The sequence below is a fragment of the Lissotriton vulgaris genome, chromosome 5 (assembly GCF_964263255.1).
Source record: "Lissotriton vulgaris chromosome 5, aLisVul1.2, whole genome shotgun sequence".
Taxonomy (NCBI): domain Eukaryota; kingdom Metazoa; phylum Chordata; class Amphibia; order Caudata; family Salamandridae; genus Lissotriton; species Lissotriton vulgaris.
The window spans coordinates 1,369,981,374-1,370,000,922 of NC_141693.1; the positions used below are offsets into that span (position 1 = coordinate 1,369,981,374).

At 48.7% G+C, this 19,549-nt stretch overlaps 1 protein-coding gene across 3 annotated transcripts in view; it reads left to right on the forward strand.

Annotated features, from left to right (window-relative positions):
• PHTF1 (putative homeodomain transcription factor 1) overlaps positions 1 to 19,549 on the forward strand; it is a 516,605-nt gene that overhangs the window by 38,318 nt on the left and 458,738 nt on the right. For all 3 annotated transcript variants that reach the window (XM_086923323.1, XM_086923324.1, XM_086923325.1), the window contains exon 2: positions 17,359 to 17,544. The gene's annotated coding sequence lies outside the window, so the exon portion shown is untranslated. The remainder of the gene's footprint in view (positions 1 to 17,358; positions 17,545 to 19,549) is intronic.

Here is a 19,549-nt window from a genome sequence, read left to right on the forward strand (position 1 = left end):
GCAGACCAAGCTCGCCCAGCCCGGGGATCACCAAAATTGAGGCCCCGGCCTCGGGCCCAGCCGGATCCGGCAGGCCCCTCCGCCTCGCCGGACTGCCACTCACTCCACCGAGCCTCCACGGGCCCCCAGTCGCCAGCGGACGGACCCCCAAGGGCAGGATGCCCTCGAAGTCGCTAAGGGCCAGGATAAGCAGGCAGGATGATGTTTGGCTGGTCGGAGCTCACGCTCTACACGACCGCCATGTTCGCTGGCTAAGTCACGCCCCAATGATGTATGGTAATTTAATGTCAGCTGTAGATGATGGATCCCTGAACAGTGTCATGCATGTGCATGTTTGCATTGTGCTGAGGGGATTACCAGGTAATTGTATAAAAATATACAACACACAAATGATGTGTAGAAATTTAATCACCTAGTGTACTGATTTGTTTTGATTATATTAAAATATTTGTTTCCATAGCACTTCAAAATTGCCAAAACATATATGCTTCATTTTTGCTTTCCATATTCTGAAATATGTGGACAATTCATTTACAGCCATTTAAATATTGTTGTGAGCTAGAAAGAAAATAACCTTGTACAGCCTTCTATCCAGCACACCCCAATAGCCAGCATGACTGTCACATAAATCCTCTCAATTTGAAATCAGAGATGGAAAAGTAAACACCAAGCTACCTCTGAAGACAGAGCCTGACATTTGGTCACTGTCTTTGAATGGACAGCATATGTGACAAGATAAGAACAAGATTTAAAGGCCTGTTCACACAAATGTAGTACTGGCAGAAGAATACAGCAAATAGGCTTCGGGCAAGGGAAGGGGCAAGCTCAAGCTAGAGAGGCTAAAACTAGGAGTCAGCAAATAGAAAGCAAGTCAATGTGAGTTACAAACCACAAAGCCAATGGTAAGCAATGGGTAGAATGCATTCCCAAGGAAGCTTTCCGAATGTCCCCAGGATTTTGTAAGCACTTCGACCTAAAAAGTGGTTATTATATGTTGCTCAAGCAGCAGACATGTCAGTGGATGAGCATTTCATCTATTTAGTACCATGCGAGCAAGCTTTTAAGCACATTTCACTGTTCGAGTGTTCATTTATTCTGGAGTCAGCAAGAAAATCCGGGGTCAATGTGTCACGACAGCTCACCTCAGCTACTTGGGTTTAAACTGAAGGTAACAGATTCTAGCTACAGGTTTTATGCCCAGGACTTATTTTTATTATTTCCAGAGTTTCTATATTATGAGGCTTATTGAGTTCAACATTCCACCCTTTGTTCCAGGTCTTACCCTTTCCTTGCCATTATTAGTGCGAGTTACCTTGTCTAATGATTAGGGGAAGGGTTAGACTATGGCTAAATACTGGAGTGAGCGCTAGGGTTAAAGGTAAGTAACAAACAAACAAAGGCTACTGTTCATTTTAAAGGGGATGTTTCACCCTGATTGTTTATTGAGGGGGCTTGAGTGACCATATAAAAAAGCAGACTAAACCGGTTATTTTATGTTTTCAATGTAACTTACGTTACTATTTCCATATTCAACTACTGAAAGTTAACACTGGGCCGCTGCCATCTTTCGCTCACCTTGCTATTCTGACACATTTCAAGTGGAAAAGAGGCGGTTCTTACTTATGTAGTGGAGTGGTATCCTGTGGGACATTCAATTCCAAAGAACGTGTTGTGTTGAAATTCACATGTAATTGCGCAAAATTAAGGGTATTGCATTTGTTTAAAATACCATGACGAGGCATTAGTATTTAAGGAAAAGATAATGCAATGGTTGTTGATGTTGCGACTGGGGAGGTAGTGTCAGAAACTTATAGTAACGGCAAAAAATACAATTTGTAGTATGCACTCTGCTCATATTAAATTGAACTCTCAGGCAATAAAGGCATCTTTCACTAGTAAAGAATAGCCCTAAAACTGAGTTATTACCAACAGTGTATTTTACTGCAATTCCTTGTAAATCAAGTGTCTTTGTTATTTCTGTTGTACGTGTACACCACAAAGTAACAAAAGGAATTCGGTACCCCCCTTCACTTCATCCATGTCCGACCTGGCCGTCTCTGCAGTGTTCCCCCAAACCTTTTGCCTTCACCCTTCCTGTTTTGCTCAATTCATTTTTGTTTAGGACTATGTGAACCTTACCACTTTTAAAGTGCTTGTGCTCCCTAAAACCTGGTACAATTGACTTACACCCAATTGGCACATGTGAGTTACTTATAAGTCCCAAGTAATGTGGTTCTACTTGTACCCAGGGCCTGTAAATTGAATGCTACGAGTGGGTTTGCAGCACTTAATGTGCCACCCACATAAGTGGTACAAAAGGGGGTGGTGATGGACGGAGCATCTGAATCAATCAAACACTCACATCCAGTCAAAAGATCTGGGTTTAATCCATCACCGTTCTTTAGCCCACTCTCCCACCCCAGTTCAGACATGGCTATATGCAAATCAGTCTGACCCTGTGCCTCATGGGAACAGTCCAGCCTGAACTGCCAAGCCATGTCTTCCCTGGACCGGAAACAAGCTTCCGAGGACCGGTTTCTGGCATTCCAGCTGTCTTCAGCCCGGCTTGCTTGAATCCAGTGGCAAAGTGAGCAAGGGACTCACGTCTGAGCATACCCTGCCACACTTATGGCGGCCAAAAGCGGTACAAAAGGGGGTGGTGATGGACGGAGCATCTGAATCAATCAAACACTCATATCCAGTCAAAAGATCTGGGTTTAATCCATCACCGTTCTTTAGCCCACTCTGCCACCCCAGTTCAGACATGGCTATATGCAAATCAGTCTGACCCTGTGCGTCATGGGAACAGTCCAGCCTGAACTGCCAAGCCATGTCTTCCCTGGACCGGAAACAAGCTTCCGAGGACCGGTTTCTGGCATTCCAGCCGTCTTCAGCCCGGCTTGCTTGAATCCAGAGGCAAAGTGAGCAAGGGACTCGCGTCTGAGCATACCCTGCCACACTTATGGCAGCCAAAAGCAGTACAAAATGGGGTGGTGATGGATGGAGCATCTGAATCAATCAAACACTCACATCCAGTCAAAAGATGTGGGTTTAATCCATCACCGTTCTTTAGCCCACTCTGCCACCCCAGTTCAGACATTGCTATATGCAAATCAGTCTGACCCTGTGCCTCTTGGGAACAGTCCAGCCTGAACTGCTAAGCCATGTCTTACGTGGACCGGAAAAAAGCTTCCGAGGACCGGTTTCTGGCATTCCAGCCGTCTTCAGCCCGGCTTGCTTGAATCCAGTGGCAAAGTGAGCAAGGGACTCACGTCTGAGCATACCCTGCCACACTTATGGCGGCCAAAAGCGGTACAAAAGGGGGTGGTGATGGACGGAGCATCTGAATCAATCAAACACTCCCATCCAGTTGAAAGATCTGGGTTTATTCCGTCACCATTCTTTAGCCCACTCTGCCACCCCAGTTCAGACATGGCTATATGCAAATCAGTCTGACCCTGTGCCTCATGGGAACAGTCCAGCCTGAACTGCCAAGCCATGTCTTCCCTGGACCGTAAACAAACTTCCGAGGACCGGTTTCTGGCATTCCAGCCGTCTTCAGCCCGGCTTGCTTGAATCCAGTGGCAAAGTGAGCAAGGGACTCGTGCTGAGCATACCCTGCCACACTTATGGCAGCCAAAAGCGGTACAAAAGGGGGTGGTGATGGACCTAGCTTCTGAATCAATCAAACACTCACATCCAGTCAAAAGATCTGGGTTTAATCCATCACCGTTCTTTAGCCCACTCTGCCACCCCAGTTCAGACATGGCTATATGCAAATCAGTCTGGCCCTGTGCCTCATGGGAACAGTCCAGCCTGAACTGCCAAGCCATGTCTTCCCTGGACCGGAAACAAGCTTCCGAGGACCGGTTTCTGGCATTCCAGCCATCTTCAGCCCGGCTTGCTTGAATCCAGTGGCAAAGTGAGCAAGGGACTCGCATCTGAGCATACCCTGCCACACTTATGGCGGCCAAAAGCCGTATAAAAGGGGGTGGTGATGGACGGAGCATCTGAATCAATCAAACACTCACATCCAGTCAAAAGATCTGGGTTTAATCCATCACCGTTCTTTAGCCCACTCTGCCACCCCAGTTCAGACTTGGCTATATGCAAATCAGTCTGACCCTGTGCCTCATGGGAACAGTCCAGCCTGAACTGCCAAGCCATGTCTTCCCTGGACCGGAAGGGGGAAGAGCCATCGGAATGGTTTGAAAGATTTATAGGATATGTGGCAAGACTGTCATTTTGAATGCTACCACCCTTCCGAACCAGGCCACGCCCAATCAGCCCCAGATGCTCAAGGCCTGCAATGTTTGTGTCATAAAAGCAGAGTCGTTCAGTTCCAGGGTCTTAGGAATTGTGGGTGCTAGTGCAAAACAGTTTATAAAATTGCACCGTAAACCCGTCGGGCCGGGGCCTTATAGCGTTTGAGGTGTGCGATGACTGTGATCACCTCTTCAATGCGGATTGGCTGCTCCAGCTGTTCTGCAGTGGCCTCCGGCAGTCTGGTGACATGTATGTCTCGCAGAAAGGGGCGGGAGGGCGTCAGGGCTATATCATCTTCTGCGTATAGGGTCTGGTAAAAGTGTTGAAACATCCCAGCTATGTCCCGGTCTACTTGCACTGTCCCCCGAGGCTGTTTTTATGGACTTCATCGATGTTGCTAGGGTTTTGGACCTAAGCCTCTGCACCAGCATTTTCCCACATTTGTCGCTGCTGAGAAAAAATTTGTTTTGTAGCCTCACAAGTGCATGTTCTGTCCTGTCAAGATCCAGACGCGCCAGCAAAAGTCTTTTCTAGTGCCCTACAGACTCTAGGTGCCCCAGTTCTATTATGTATTGCTTCCAGTTCTCTCACTTCCTGCTCTATACTCTGCCTTTTTTCAATCGCAGTTTGTTTTCTCCTGCAGAGATCGCTATGCATTCTCCTCTGACCACTAATTTCAATGCTTCCCACACTGCAGCTAAGGAAGTAACCCCTGTGACATTAATTTGCAGATAGTCTAAGATTCGGGCGCGTATCACCTCTGTAATAGGCTTGAATTGTAGGAGACTATCCCTCAGTCGCCAGCCCGCCCGATGTGGGGATTGTGATTTTCTATGTAGTGTAACTGTGATCATTGCGTGGTCTGACAGAGAGCGAGGTTCAATGGTCGGTTCAGAAAGGCTCGGTGCCAGTGAGGGTGAGGTTAGAAAATTGTCTATGCGTGCGTAAGTTTTATGAGCCACCGAGTAGTGTGTGTAATCATTGGTGTCCGGATGATGAGTGTGCCAGGCATCAAGGAAGCCATGCTCCGAGAGCCAGCATTTAACATCTGCTGATAGGGCCCCCGATTGTGTGGAACACTGTCCTGAGCGATCTAGATCTGTGTCTATTACCAGGTTCAGATCTCCACCCACAAGGATCTCTGCATCTGCGGATCCCAAAGTCTCCCCCAGGACTTTGGGAAGAAAGTTCTCCTATTGTGTATTCAGGGTGTAAATGTTGGCAAGCGTGAATTGTGAGGTCTCCCATTGGAATCTGACCGCTTATAATTGCCCCGTGATTTTAGCAATGGTAGAGAGGAGTTTGCCACTGAATTTTGAGATAAACACAATAGCGACTCCATTGATCTTCTGGGACCTGTTGGAGGACACACCTGAAGGGTAAATCACCGTGAGTGCATACAGTGTACATCCCGTTGCAGGAGGTGGGTTTTTTGTAAGAGGCAGATGTCCCCCTGAAAGTTTTGCAGGCGGGACAGTATTGCTGAGCGCTTCACCAGGTGGTTACGGCCCCCAAACATTAAGGCTAACAATTCTAAAGGTTTTGCCCACCATTTATATGCACAAAAGGGCAGAATGCTTAGTCTTACCTAAACCTTGAATTGCATTAGATCTATTTACCCCATAGCTGCCCCCGCTCTGCAGTAAATCTCTAATTCCATGCATTGGTGAGGAGGAGAGGATAGGAAAAAAGGGAACAAGAACAATAACAAACCCAGAAAAGAACCTCAAAATGTCCCTTCCCAGTAGGACAAACAAACAATCTTATCTTGATTGGTGACATCAGTTCGTCAATGTGAGAAAATTCTCGGGGGTTGCGCCGTCAGCCCTCCACCTGCCTCACAAGGGTGAGCTGCAAAACACACAAGATGATGGACGGAATGTTGCACAATGACAAAACATTCACCCCCAGTCACAGATCTGGGTTTAATTCATCGTTATTTTGCTCACCAAGCCACCCCAGTTCAGACATGGCCATATGCAAATCAGTCTTGACCCTGTGCCTCATGGGAACAGTCCAGCCGGAACAGCCAATCCATATCTTCTCTGGACTGGAATCAAGCATCCTAGGACCAGTTTCTGGCTATCAGCTGTCTTCAGCCAGGATAGCTTGACTCCAGTGGCTTAGTGAGCACGGGACCCATGTCTGGGCATACCCTTCCCACATAGGGTGAACTGCAAAACACACAAGATGATAGACGGAATATTGCACAATGGCAAAACATTCACCCCCAGTCACAGATCTGGGTTTAATCCATTGTTATTTTGCTCACCAAGCCACCCCAGTTCAGACATGGCCATATGCAAATCAGTCTTGACCCTGTGACTCATGGGAACAGTCCTGCCCGAACTGCCAAGCCATGTCTTCTCTGGACCGTAATCAAGCATCCTAGGACCGGTTTCTGGCTATCAGCTGTCTTCAGCCAGGATAGCTTGACTCCAGTGGCTTAGTGAGCACGGGACCCACGTCTGGGCATACCCTTCCCACATAGGGTGAACTGCAAAACACACAAGATGACGGACGGAATGTTGCACAATGGCAAAACATTCACCCCCAGTCACAGATCTGGGTTTAATCCATCGTTATTTTGCTCACCAAGCCACCCCAGTTCAGACATGGCCATATGCAAATCAGTCTTGACCCTGTGCCTCATGGGAACAGTCCAGCCCGAACTGCCAAGCCATGTCTTCTCTGGACCGGAATCAAGCATCCTAGGACCTGTTTCTGGCTATCAGCCGTCTTCAGCCAGGATAGCTTGACTCCAGTGGATTAGTGAGCACGGGACCCACGTCTGGGCATACCCTTCCCACATAGGGTGAATTGCAAAACGCACAAGAGGATGGACGGAATGTTGCACAATGGCAAAACATTCACCCCAGTCACAGATCTGGGTTTAATCCATCGTTATTTTGCTCACCAAGCCACCCCAGTTCAGACATGGCCATGTGCAAATCAATCTTCACCCTGTGCCTCATGGGAACAGTCCAGCCAGAACTGCCAAGCCATGTTTGGTATCGCTTTGTTCGCCCTGAGTTGGCAGGGTATGCCCAGATGTGGGTCCCTTGCTCACTCTACCACTGGATTCAAGATAGCCTGGCTGATGAGGATTAGGAATCCGAAACTGGTCCCATGATGCTTGTTTCCGGACCAGGTAAGATATGGCTTGGCAGTTCGGGCTGGACTGTTCCCATGAGGCACAGGGTCAGACTGATTTGCATATGGCCATGTCTGAACTGGGGTGGTGGAGTGAGCTAAAGAATGATGATGGATTAAACCCAGATCAGTTGACTGGGGGTGAGTGTTTGATTTGCTCAAACACTCCGTCCATCATTCCCTTTGGTATCGCTTTGTTCGCCCTGAGTTGGCAGGGTATGCCCAGACGTGGGTCCCTTGCTCACTCTACCACTGGATTCAAGATAGCCTGGCTGATGAGGATTATGAACCCGAAACCTGTCCCAGGATGCTTCTTTCCGGTCCAGGGAAGATATGGCTTGGCAGTTCGGGCTGGACTGTTCCCATGAGGCACAGGGTCAGACTGATTTGAATATGGCCATGTCTGAAATGGGGTGGTGGAGTGAGCTAAAGAACGATTTTTTTAAAAGTAATTTTTATTGGTTTTTAACACACACAAACCCGCCTTTACATGGCTCATTTTCAATGGAAGGCACACCTCCATACAATAATATTCGTTGTCCATGGTTGAGACGTCATCCGCATCTTTAGTCAAAACCACACTATATTACGCCCCGTCCTCTTTACTTTTATCAATATCTGCTTCAATATATACACTTGATGTCATCCCATGGCGCCATTGTCTCCCAGCGTAGTGCCTCCCGTCGGTTTATGCCCCTCCCTCCCCCTACCCCTTAACTCCCCAAACCAGTGTGCTCTAAGCTACATAATCAAGAATAATCAAATGTCGTTCCGTGCTAGGGAATGTAGGTTACTGATCCCATTCAGGTCTTGCTCCAGTTCCGCTGGCTCCACACCTACTCCCACCCCCGTGGTCTACTCAAACCTATCTATGTACATTGCTGTCCGACATCTTCCAGAGAACCCTCCAGAGAGTCTGCTTCAGAATCCTCCTCTGGGTGCTTCAGCAGTGCCTCTAGTGCTTCCCATGCCTCTGCGGTTTCTAGCACTTTGTTCTTGTTCGCTCTCCTGGCCTGTTGGAGTCTAATCATGCTCTCACTGGCTGCCCATTCCGCAAACTCCACCCTCCATCGCTCCATACTTGGACCTTGTATGGATTTCCACTGCCTTGTTAATTCTCGCTTAGCCAGCAACAACCCCAAATCAATTAACTTACTCTTGATTTTAGTGTGCTTTGTGTGCGGAAACCAGTGCAGTATACATGCCCCCATGTCAGGTTCTATTTGTCTGTCTGTCACCCCGCATAGAACCTCCATCACCTCCTCCCAGTAGTTTCGGAGCTGTGGACAGCTCCATATCATATGCCGGAAGTCTGCCACTTGCATGTTGCACCTGGGACAGCATGCCATTTCTATGTGGAAATATTTAGTTATCTTCTCAGGGGTTAAATAGGCCCTATGCACAATGTAGAAATTAATAAGTTGAAACCTGGCATTCCGCGTGCCTTTCCATGCCCTTTCTATGATCCTAGTCCATGCCGTCTAGTCCATGCGGTCTTTCCCAAGTCTGCTTCCCATTTTTCAAGCAACCGAGTCAGTGGCTACAACCCCTCCTCCACCATTCGCCTGCAAAGACATGTCACTGCCTTCACCCATCCCGCTGCCATCACATCGTATTGACACGTCAAGGACGTCTGCGGCTCCAGTAGCCCCGTCCCCCAATATTTCTGAATCGCGGCTAGCAGAGCCGCATGTAACAAGTAGTCACCTCTAGGCAGACCATATCTGTCTAGCAGTGCCCGGAAAGGCAAAAGGGCCCCCTCTTCATATAAATCCCCAATCATCTGTAGTCCTATATCTTCCCACTCCACCAGCGCAGACCAGTAGCCCCCATGAGGGAAGGCCGTGCACATGCCCAGAGGAATCTCCGGCGAATACGAGCAAAAAACACCACTCCTACGCTTATATCTGTTCCTGCTTGCTCTGAGTGTTTTCTCTTCGCTCGTCATCGAGTCGAGTCGCAATCGTTGCCCAAGTACCACAAATGAGAGAATATGCCTTGGCAGCCACCTATCCTCTTGCTCATCCGGGCTCCTAAACTCCCTAGCTACCGCCTACGTGAGCCACTGGAGCTGAGCTGCTAAATAATACACTTTAAAGTCCGGGACCGCCCACCCTCCTGCGCCCCTAGGCCTCATCATTGTGGTCAAAGCCACTCGCCGCCTGCCATTCCCCCACAGAAACCCCCACCATGGACCTGAGAACCCTGAACACCGAACCTGGGATCCCAATCGGCAGCGTCCTGAAGTAATATAAAAGTCTAGGCAGCGCTACCATTTTCAGTAGTGCAACTCTACCTGCTACTGAGAGCGGCAAAGTACTCCAGAACGCCATACTCCCTTTTATCCCTTGCACTGCTCTATTCACATTGCCCTCCTACAGATCCGTAGATGTTAGTCCCCAAATATTGTAGACAACAGGGCTCCCATCTCAGCCTCTCCAGTCCTTCAGGAGTTTCCATTGCCCTGCGCGCCGGGAAAAGGCAAGTCTTTTCCCAATTCACACCTAACCCCAACACTTCCCCACACGTCTGCAGCAACTTCGTCGCTCCCGTGTTTACCTCATCAGGTGCGGCTAGAAACATCAGCAAGTCATCCGCGTAGAGCGATATATAATGTACTTCTCCACGGACCTCTATCCCAGCATAATGCTTCCCTGTCCTGGCTAGCATCGCCAGTGGCTCAATTGCCAGCGCAAACAGGAGCGGAGATAGCAAGCAGCCCTGTTGCGTCCCTCGTCCTACCGAAAAGGGAGCTGACACCGCCCCCCCCCGTCCGCACCCGGGCCGTCGCTGAGTCATACAGTATGCGGGTCCACCTCACAAACATTTCGCCCAGCCCCATCTTGCGCATCACCTGGAAAAGATATGGCCACTCCAAGCTATCGAATGCCTTTTCTATGTCTACCGAAAGGATCAAGGCCTTCAGTGTTGCCTCCTGGCAGTCCTCCAAGATTCTCAATAAACGCCTCACATTAATAGCCATGCTGCGTTTAGGGATAAAACCTGATTGGTCCCGGTGCACTAATTGCGTCATATGCGGGAGTAGGCGTGTCGCCAGGATCCTGTTGAGGATTTTGTAGTCGGTCGTCAACATTGAGAGTGGGCAGTAGGCCTTCACATCTACCGCTTTCCTACCCTGCTTCAAGAGGGGAATGATAATAGCCTCCCTAGTGGTTTCAGGCAGCCTCCCTTCTGCATGCGCCTCCTTGTAGACTACTTGCAAGCGCGGGGCCAAATAGTTTGCGTACTTGGAATAAACTTCTTTGGGAAGGCCATCCACCCCAGGTGTCTTGCTGCGGGCCATGTGCTTAATCGCGCATCTGATCTCTCCCACCGTAATCTCACTGCCCAGTGAATCCCCCAGCTCCTTACTCAGGCTCGGCATTGCTATCCCTTCAAGATATTCCTCTATGCCCTCTGCTCCTACAGTCAACTGTGTGCTATATAGCTCAGCATAATACTCTAGGAATAGCCTATTAATCCCTATCTGCGTGTGCACCATCTCCCCTGTGAGCGTCCTCAAACCTAAAATCGGATCACCTCTTGGTACCGGGTTGGCCAGCCACGCCAACAGAGCACCCGACTTGTCCCCCTCTGCATGCATCCGCGCTCTATAATTCTTATAATCGAATGAGCGCAATCTCTCCATCTGCACCTCAATTGCTTCCTTGGCTTCCAACACCCCAGTACTAGCCCTGGGCGGCCCCTCTCCACCCCCCTCATTCGGCTCTCCGCAGTTTCCAGATCCGCTAATAATGTTTTTCTTACCCCCGTCACCCTGCTGATGCAAAGGCCTCTGACCACAACCTTGAATGCATCCCATTCTATTGCTGCCAATGTTGCCGTCCCCTCGTTCTTCTCAAAGTATTGCACGATACCAACCCCCAGCTCTTCACTAAAGGCTGGATCTTCTAAAGCCTCCGGTCGGGGCCGCCAGGTCGGTATAAGTGATCTCTCTCGGTTCCATTGTATCCGCACAAGCAGCGGATTATGGTCAGAGAGTGTTCTCGCTAAATACTCGCTATCTACCACCCTGGCATGAACATCAGGGGTGCACAATATGGCGTCTAATCGCACATGCAAGTCATGGATGCCAGAATAATAGGAGTAGTCCCTCTCCTCCAGGTGCTGAGCTCGCCAAGTGCCGATCAGTCCCCAGTTAGTTTGCCACGCTCTCCTCGCCTTGGAGTTCCTATGTACTGGGGCACCCGAGAGCTGGGGGTGGGACCTGTCTTTGTCCACATCTGCTATGGAGTTAAAATCGCCTCCAGTATTGTCGCCCCGGTCAAGTATGGCGCCAGGCTCCCTGATAAGCTCTCAAAGAGGATGGCTGGTCAACATTTGAGGCATATAGGCTGCACAAGGCCACATCCACTCCATTTAGCCTCCCCATCACCGCTACATACCTTCCCTCTGGGTAAATCAATTGCTGCATCGGCTGAAAAGGGACCCCGCCCTAACCCACACCAGGGTACCCCTAGCAAATGCCGAGTAAGTTGTGCGAAATACCTGCCCTCTCCATCTCTTCCTTAGTGCTGCCCCCGCGGACCAGTTGATATGCGTTTCCTGGAGGAGCGCTACCTGTACCCCCGCCGTACTAGATAAGCATGCACCTTATGGCGCTTCTGCATTGTGTGAAGCCCCCGTACATTCCAGGTTATACATTTGAGATCATGAAATGTCCCCATGAGTCAGGTAGACCCTCCCCCGCATCCGACCCCTATCAAAGAGCACACCGGTGTCCCTAACTCCCCCCAACCCATCCCAGTTCCCTCCCCCGGAACAGGCGCTACAACATTAGAACCCATCCAAACTACCACTCAACCACTCCCCGATACCCCTGGGAACTGCTCCCACCCAAACGTACGGGAGGTAACCCTCGGCTTCAGAGAACCAGACGCCCAATAGACCTCCAGCCCGCGCCCAGGCCCCGTTATAGTATGCTAGCCCCTTCCGGGACCTCACATCTTCTAGCCCTCTTCAACACATTTTCCACCGCCCCCAAAGTACCCTAGTTCTCAGTGAGCCAGTTCAAGCCAACCCATTCCTCATTTGGTCCCCCTCCCTGACCCGCCGACTAGAGCCCTCCAGCTAGAGCCCTTACCATGTCCAGCCAAGTCTTCATCACCCATCCACGATCTCATCCGCCGTCCCAGCAGTCACTTGTGGCAATTTCAGGCTCTCAGCTTTGGATTGTATATCGTCCTCCTCCAAGGACCCCCCGTCCGATTCTGTCCTCGCCGGGGAGGCACCCCCAGCCACCCGTGAGATAGCCGTAACAGCCAGCAGTGCATCCGCCCTCTCCTTCTCTGCTTGTGTCTCTGTCGGCCTCTGGTCCGCTGGCTGACGTCTCCGGTTGCGCCTCAGTTTGCACGGGCGAGGTTCTTCTTTTCCTGCTCCCACGCCGCTCCCTGGTTCCCCGACACCCGCTTTTTACAACTCCAACCAGTCCCAGGCTCCTTCCAGGCTGTCATGAAAGGACACCTTACCGTCCACCATAATCTTCAGTTGTGCCAGGTAAATCAGAGAGTATTGAATACCCTCATCCTGCAGTGCTCTCTTAACTGCCACAAACGACACTCTGCGGTGCGGAACCTTGAGCGTGTAGTCCAGGAACAATGTCACCTTGTTATTGTCCACTGTTTAGGGGCCCTCCATCCTCGCCTTGTTCAGCAGTAGATCCCTGTCTTTATAGTGGAGCAATCGGGCCACCACCGGCCTCGGCGGTCTCCCAGGGGCCAAGGGCTTGGCCGGCACCCTGTGAGATCTCTCCAATGTGAAGAAAGACGATAAACCCTCCGGTGCCACAGTTCCCCCTTAGCCACTCCTCCAGATAGTCCACCATGCTGGTTCCTTCCGCTCCTTCAGGCAGCCCCACCACCCAGATATTGTTTCTTCGGTTTCGTCATTCTGCATCCTCCGCCCGCTTCTCCATCGTCTGCAGCTGGTTTTGAAAGTCCGTCATCCGTGCCTCCATCGACTTCTGAGCAGGCCCCAGGGTCTCCACGACCGTCTCCGTTTGTTTTACCCTATCTGCCAGTGTAGCGTTGTCCACCCGAAGCAGCCCCAATCCCTGCATCACATGTACGATGTCCAGCTGCAGAGCCTCCCTGGTGTCCGTTATGGCCTTTAGTATTTGATCGACCTGCTGCTGGAGCATCCCTCCGGACGCCCCTGCAGTCCCTGGCCAGCCTCTCCAGAAGCTGCCTCCTCTTCCTGCTCCACTGGCTCTCCTGCCTGCTTCCCTCTCGGCTTACCCATGTTCTCTCGAGGCGTTCGCCCTGAATGTCCCCAGGGGGGGTCTGCTACCTGTCGTGGCCTTCTGGCGGGTCCCTACCGTGCAACCAGAGCACGCGCGGCAGCCTACCTTCCCCTCACCGCTCAGCACCTCCCTCCAGGAGCACCCCCCCAGCAGGGTCGCCCTCCGCTTCCTGCCGGTCTTCGCTACTCCTCCCGCTCCTGCTCTCAGTTCAGGCAAGTCTTCAGCCGGGCATCACAGGCCCCGGTCCAGGAGTGCCGCTCACTCAAGGCCAACTGTCTACAGTCACTGCGTCCCCCTCGCTGCAGGGCTTCACAGGCTCCACCTCATGAGTCATAGGCGGCAGGGCCCCTCCCTCTTGCGATGTGCCCACTCGCCAGGACTGCAACGCCGCTCCGCACCCGAATGGTCCGCCAGGTCGTTACTCCTTCTGCCTGCTCCTACCTGCATCCCCCCCCCCCCGGGCCCTGCTCAGTCCACCCCTCGCCGAGGTCCCCTAGAGGCGGATCCCCTCTTGTCTTCTCCTAGTCACTTGTCTGCAGCGCCCCTCCACAGCACCTCGCCGACTTGCCAGTTGTCCTCACTTCCTCCTCTCGCCTTGCTCAATGGCGCAGGCTGTCGGGCCCCCAGACAGAGAGGGCACAGGCACACTCCAGCAGACTCAGTCCTCTTCTCCCAGTTATCCATTCACTGCAGTCCCTGAGGTTTCCGCAGTGGCCGAACTGTCCTCATGAGCCCCTCCGCCTTGCGACCAGATCTCGGCCCATGCAGTCCATTAAGCTCCCCGCTCTCACCTTGAGGGTGGGATTACTCTTGTGCCCCAGCGCTAGGGCCGTGCCCAGACCCTGCTCTCCACTGCAGCTGTTCCATGCACTCTGCTGCCCCCCTGGTCCTCTCCAGCTCCCCGTGAACAGGGGACCTCTGCAATGCCTGCCACCTTCCAGCACCCCGGTTTCAGCTCTGGGCAGTCTCCCCAATGTCCGCAATCACCTACCCCTCCAGAGGGCCTCCAGCAGCACAGTCAGTCCCACATGTTTGATTTGCTCAAACACTCCGTCCATCATTCCCTTTGGTATCGCTTTGTTCGCCCTGAGGTGGCAGGGTATGCCCAGTCGTGGGTCCCTTGCTCACTCTACCACTGGATTCAAGATATCCTGGCTGATGAGAATTATGAATTCGAAACCGGTCCCAGGATGCTTGTTTCCGATCCAGGGAAGATATGGCTTGGCAGTTCGGGCTGGACTTTTCCCATGAGGCACAGGGTCAGACTGATTTGCATATGGCCATGTCTGAACTGGGGTGGTGGAGTGAGCTAAATAATGATGATGGATTAAACCCAGATCAGTTGAGGCTGAGTGTTTGATTTGCTCAAACACTCCGTCCATCATTCCCTTTGGAATCGCTTTGTTCACAAGGGTGAGGGCGCCAGCATTGTCTGGAGCCCCTCGGTGAAGTATTGTCTGTCCGAAGAGAGTCCCCCAGCGCCATCCGCTCTTATGAAGTCCGGTGCCCAAAGCAAACGAGTCAAAGGGAGATGGGTCTTTCCGGTGATCCGAACAGCGTGTTGATCACTGCTTTACGTTCACTGGCAATTGTGTCTAAGTCGGGTTTATGGCTAGCGGAAGGCCCACCGCCAGCGAGAGTCCTTGACTTTCAAATTCTGCAAGTGCCTGCTGTTTTCACCTTCGGATGGTTCTGTCGTGAGTCCCAACACCTCGTGTGCTTCTTTTAGGGACTTTATCCACCATAGCTTGCTCTCATAGTAGAAGAAGATGCGAAAAGGGTGACCCCCAAGTATGGTCAGGGAAAGATGCTGAAAAAAGATATTGTGTGGCCTTCAAATGTACCGGGTGGGCCTTCCTAGCTTGGTGAATGATAGATTCTTTCACTTGGAAGTCGTGGACACACACCAGATTATCGGGCGGGGGAGCTTTGTTGCTTTTAGGCAGTCCCACATGGTGAGCTCTATCAATCTGAAATTCAGAGGGGTATTCGTCGCCTAGCACCATTTTGAAAAGTGTTAGAACATATTTGCGCATGTCCTCTCCTTCAGCACAGGAAGACCCCCCTGATGCGCACGTTATTTCTGCGTGAGCGATTTTCTCGGTCCTCCACAGCTGCTTGCAGCTCTATATGTTTCTCACGTAGTCGCAGGATTTCCTGCTGCATCATCTCCACCTCTTCATCCTGGTGGTTTCTCACCCTGCTAAGGATGCGACACGGTCTCCCACCTCAACAAGATCTTTACTAACATCCTTCAGGTAGGCCGAGAGTTGAGTTTGCTTTGTGAGCAGATCTTCTCGAAGAGAGGTGTAGACTGTGGTCATAAAGGCTTTGGTAGCTGGGCCGTCAGAGTCCTCCACTCCCTCTTTTTGGTCCTTCCTGCCGCTTTTTTTCAAATTGTGCAGCTTATGACTATTAGCTTCTCATACATCATTCCTTTCACTCCAATATGTTCTACTTATTTTCCCTTTACCCAGTTGATGTAACAGCTTGTGGCTATCGCCAATGCTGACCTGGCTGATGCCTGTTTCTTATGGCATTCATTCTATTTTCTAACGTTCTCCCACCCTTGAACTGATACATAAGACTCCTCACAAAATGCACTGTTCTCAACAACACTCTACTGACTGTAAATCAGACCCAACCCCATCTTTCACTGCTTCTGTACAAGACCACTTCCTTGTGGGAATGGAAGGTCGTTTTTTTCAGCTTCTCTTTACTGTGGCGAATCCTTGCTGCATCTGCTCTAGGATATCAAACCTAAAGAAATCTAAAGAAACCCATTATAGACCCTGTTTCCACCTGGGTCTTTCAGACTTGCAACCAACAAATGTGAAATTTTGTAATTATTTTGTTTACTCTTTCTTCTAAGAAAGGAGTATTATCATCTGATCGAAAATGGGGATTGCTGAACCCTTTCTAAAAAGAAAACACCTTAGTTCATAGTGTTGTGAGTTTGTTACATTACTAACCCGACTGCTCCATCCATCTAAAGTCCTTGGAAAAACTGTTTAAAGTTTTCATTCCTGCTGAATCTTGCTTTTGCCAGAAAGTTTAAGGTCTTTTTTTCAATGATTTTGATCTTTATTTATTTAGTCTCTCTTCCACAGTCTGTCTTCTTGTTAAGACATAGAGTTCCTTTCTATACTATATAATCTGCACTCTTGGTCCTTGTCACGATAAGCCTTTCTGATGTTTTCTATGTTTGTGTTAAAACTGTGTTGTAAAGTATCTATCCTGTACAATACATCTGTGTCCATGGTCTCTCTATTCTCTAGTGGTGTGAAGATGTACTATGTCCATAAATGGAAAACACTTTCATTGTGTGTTAATTTTTATATTCCTTAAGAAACATGTGTCAGAGACTTGGAAGTAGAGGAGACTGGCTCAGCAGAGTGGTGTCTGTGTTGGAGTATATATAACGCTCTTCAAGCATTCTAAACAGATTCTCTTTTGGTCTTATGATGGTTGCTTTAAACTACGTTATCATGTCTGTCTGTATAATGCTGTCTCTGTTAACCAATATTGTCTTGTATTCCCAGAGTGCTGTCTAGTTATGAATTGCTCTCTGATGGCTCCTGGGCTCCACTAAATGTTAATAAATAACTTTTGCCTGTCATCTTACTTTAAAAGTGTACTAGTCTCTTCAAATTGTTGTGTGTTCTTTGAACTTGCAGGTTCTCAAACTTGTGTTGGAGCTGAGGGGACAGAATGAGACCCAAGGACATACGGTGGCAGCACAGATATGTCAGCAGAATACTGATTCGAAGAAGTGGCCTAGAACATTCTTTGTAATGTCCTGCACGGGAAGAACTACTGGCGACATCCAATAAATCGCAATGCGTTGTGGTCTAGTACTGCAAGTGAGACACCCATTCATTTGAGACAAGTAACTTTTAGGTGGAAGAGACTGAATTTCCGGCCTGTCATATTTTGAAGACTTTTGTGAAGTAATGGAACTACATTTTCACATACATAGCGTTTGGTATTTGAAAGGTTCATTTATGTTAATTTTGGATACAGGTAAAATTAAGCAACAATTTTGAATAAACCAATTTTTCCAGTTGACCGTGGATCACTGGAAGGCAGCACTGAAGATGATTTGAACCCCCCTTTTTTTGATAAATGATGTTTATTAAATGTTTAGTGTAATATCATCCAAAACATTTCCATGACAAGCAAGGCAGACTATTGACATTGATGATTTGACACCCCCCTTAAGGCACTTATGCATCATGAAAGCATTTGAAGCTATCAGAACTTCCGCTAGTGTATACACTTTCAGTACAGTATCACATTAACTATAACAAGATGGACCAATGCTAGAAATTCTGCCTCCTCAGGCTCAAATGGGTATAAAAAGTTACGAAAAAGGCCACTTTTTTCTTAACTGAAATCGTAAACAATATAGCTCTATCGCCGACTGGGACTTTTACTCAGAGCCAAATCACGAGAAAGTAATGTTGGGACTTGGCCTCAAATTAGTATTTTTCCACGTATGAATCCTTACGTACGCATAGTTGCTTTATACAAGAGTAACCACTTTTCACTGATTATATTGAGTTTTTTTTAAAATTAGTCAGCACCTCAATATCTCTCAGGGAGTTGGGTGTTTTAGGATGTGGTTAGAAGACTTTCTATAATATATCTAGATCTGGAGGTGGCAAATGGATTAACTCTCTTCACACCTTCCCTTTAAAGCAAACCTGGATTTTAGCTTCCAAAAAACTATGAATCATTAAAAAAATCAATGAACTAGTTCACCTCTGTCATACAGATGCCTTCAAACTACGAGCTGACAATAACAGGTATACTGAAATTGTAACCCCAGAAGATTAAAAGACTGAGTTGGCCTTGCTGCGATTCGAAGGTCTTAGATAGCAGCTGTAAGTGCTTAACTCACAAAGCCCTCTTGGTGGCTGGAATCCACCAAATGTAATAGAAGTTACAACCGATAGGCACATACAGTCCCTAGTGCTTTTTCCTGAAGAGTAAAAAGCACCTTTGTTCTGAGGGAAAAAAGCATATTTCAAATCCCGAGGACTGTTTCTTCCCTTTTAGGTTTTTAAAAGTGCTTGAAAGTATGTAAAAAGTGTAATATAAATGTTTCTCCAAGTGTTGTATTATTAAGCACTTGACTGTCTAATTGTTAATTTAAGATAAAATAATCATTAACAAAAGAAAACAACCATGTAGAGAGAAGAAATAGGTTGTATTTGAAGGATTTGACAATACTGTTTAAAATGCAATAAAAACATGCCACCACTGCCAATTCTTTCCAATCAAATCAATTTATGATACATATTTAGATATAAAGCCCCAAGCACTCATCTCATTAAAATGTCGATTCAATCTTCACAGTGAATTATTTTAATAAATTAGTGTAAAAATGAAACACATATGTCTATTTTCACATTAGATGCTGCCCTCTTACTCAAGACATCGCCTCCATTAATTGGCCTATGTCATTGTCACAAAAAGCAGAACATAGTTACATGCCTAGGACACTTTCAGCATCCACAGGCAGCATCGCCATATATGTAGTAGATGCAGTTCCTTCTCTGAGTTCGATCCTTGAGGTAATTGATAATTTTCTCATGCTGGCCATTTGGGCATACTCGTATGTAGAAGTGTCTTCTCATTCTCACTATGTTCCGCACATTATGAGTTAGCATAAATAATATTTCTAGGATGTGGATTATGGATCATTCTAATGGCAGGCCACATCATATGAAATATTTTTGCACTTCAGAAACCTAGTCTAGTATAGACTTTTGTGAGTGGATGGAACAGAGTGAGAATGCAGGGTAGTTGGTGGCTTATTGTGAAGGTACCTCTAGGAAGCTTTCAAGGCCAGTAATAGGCAAG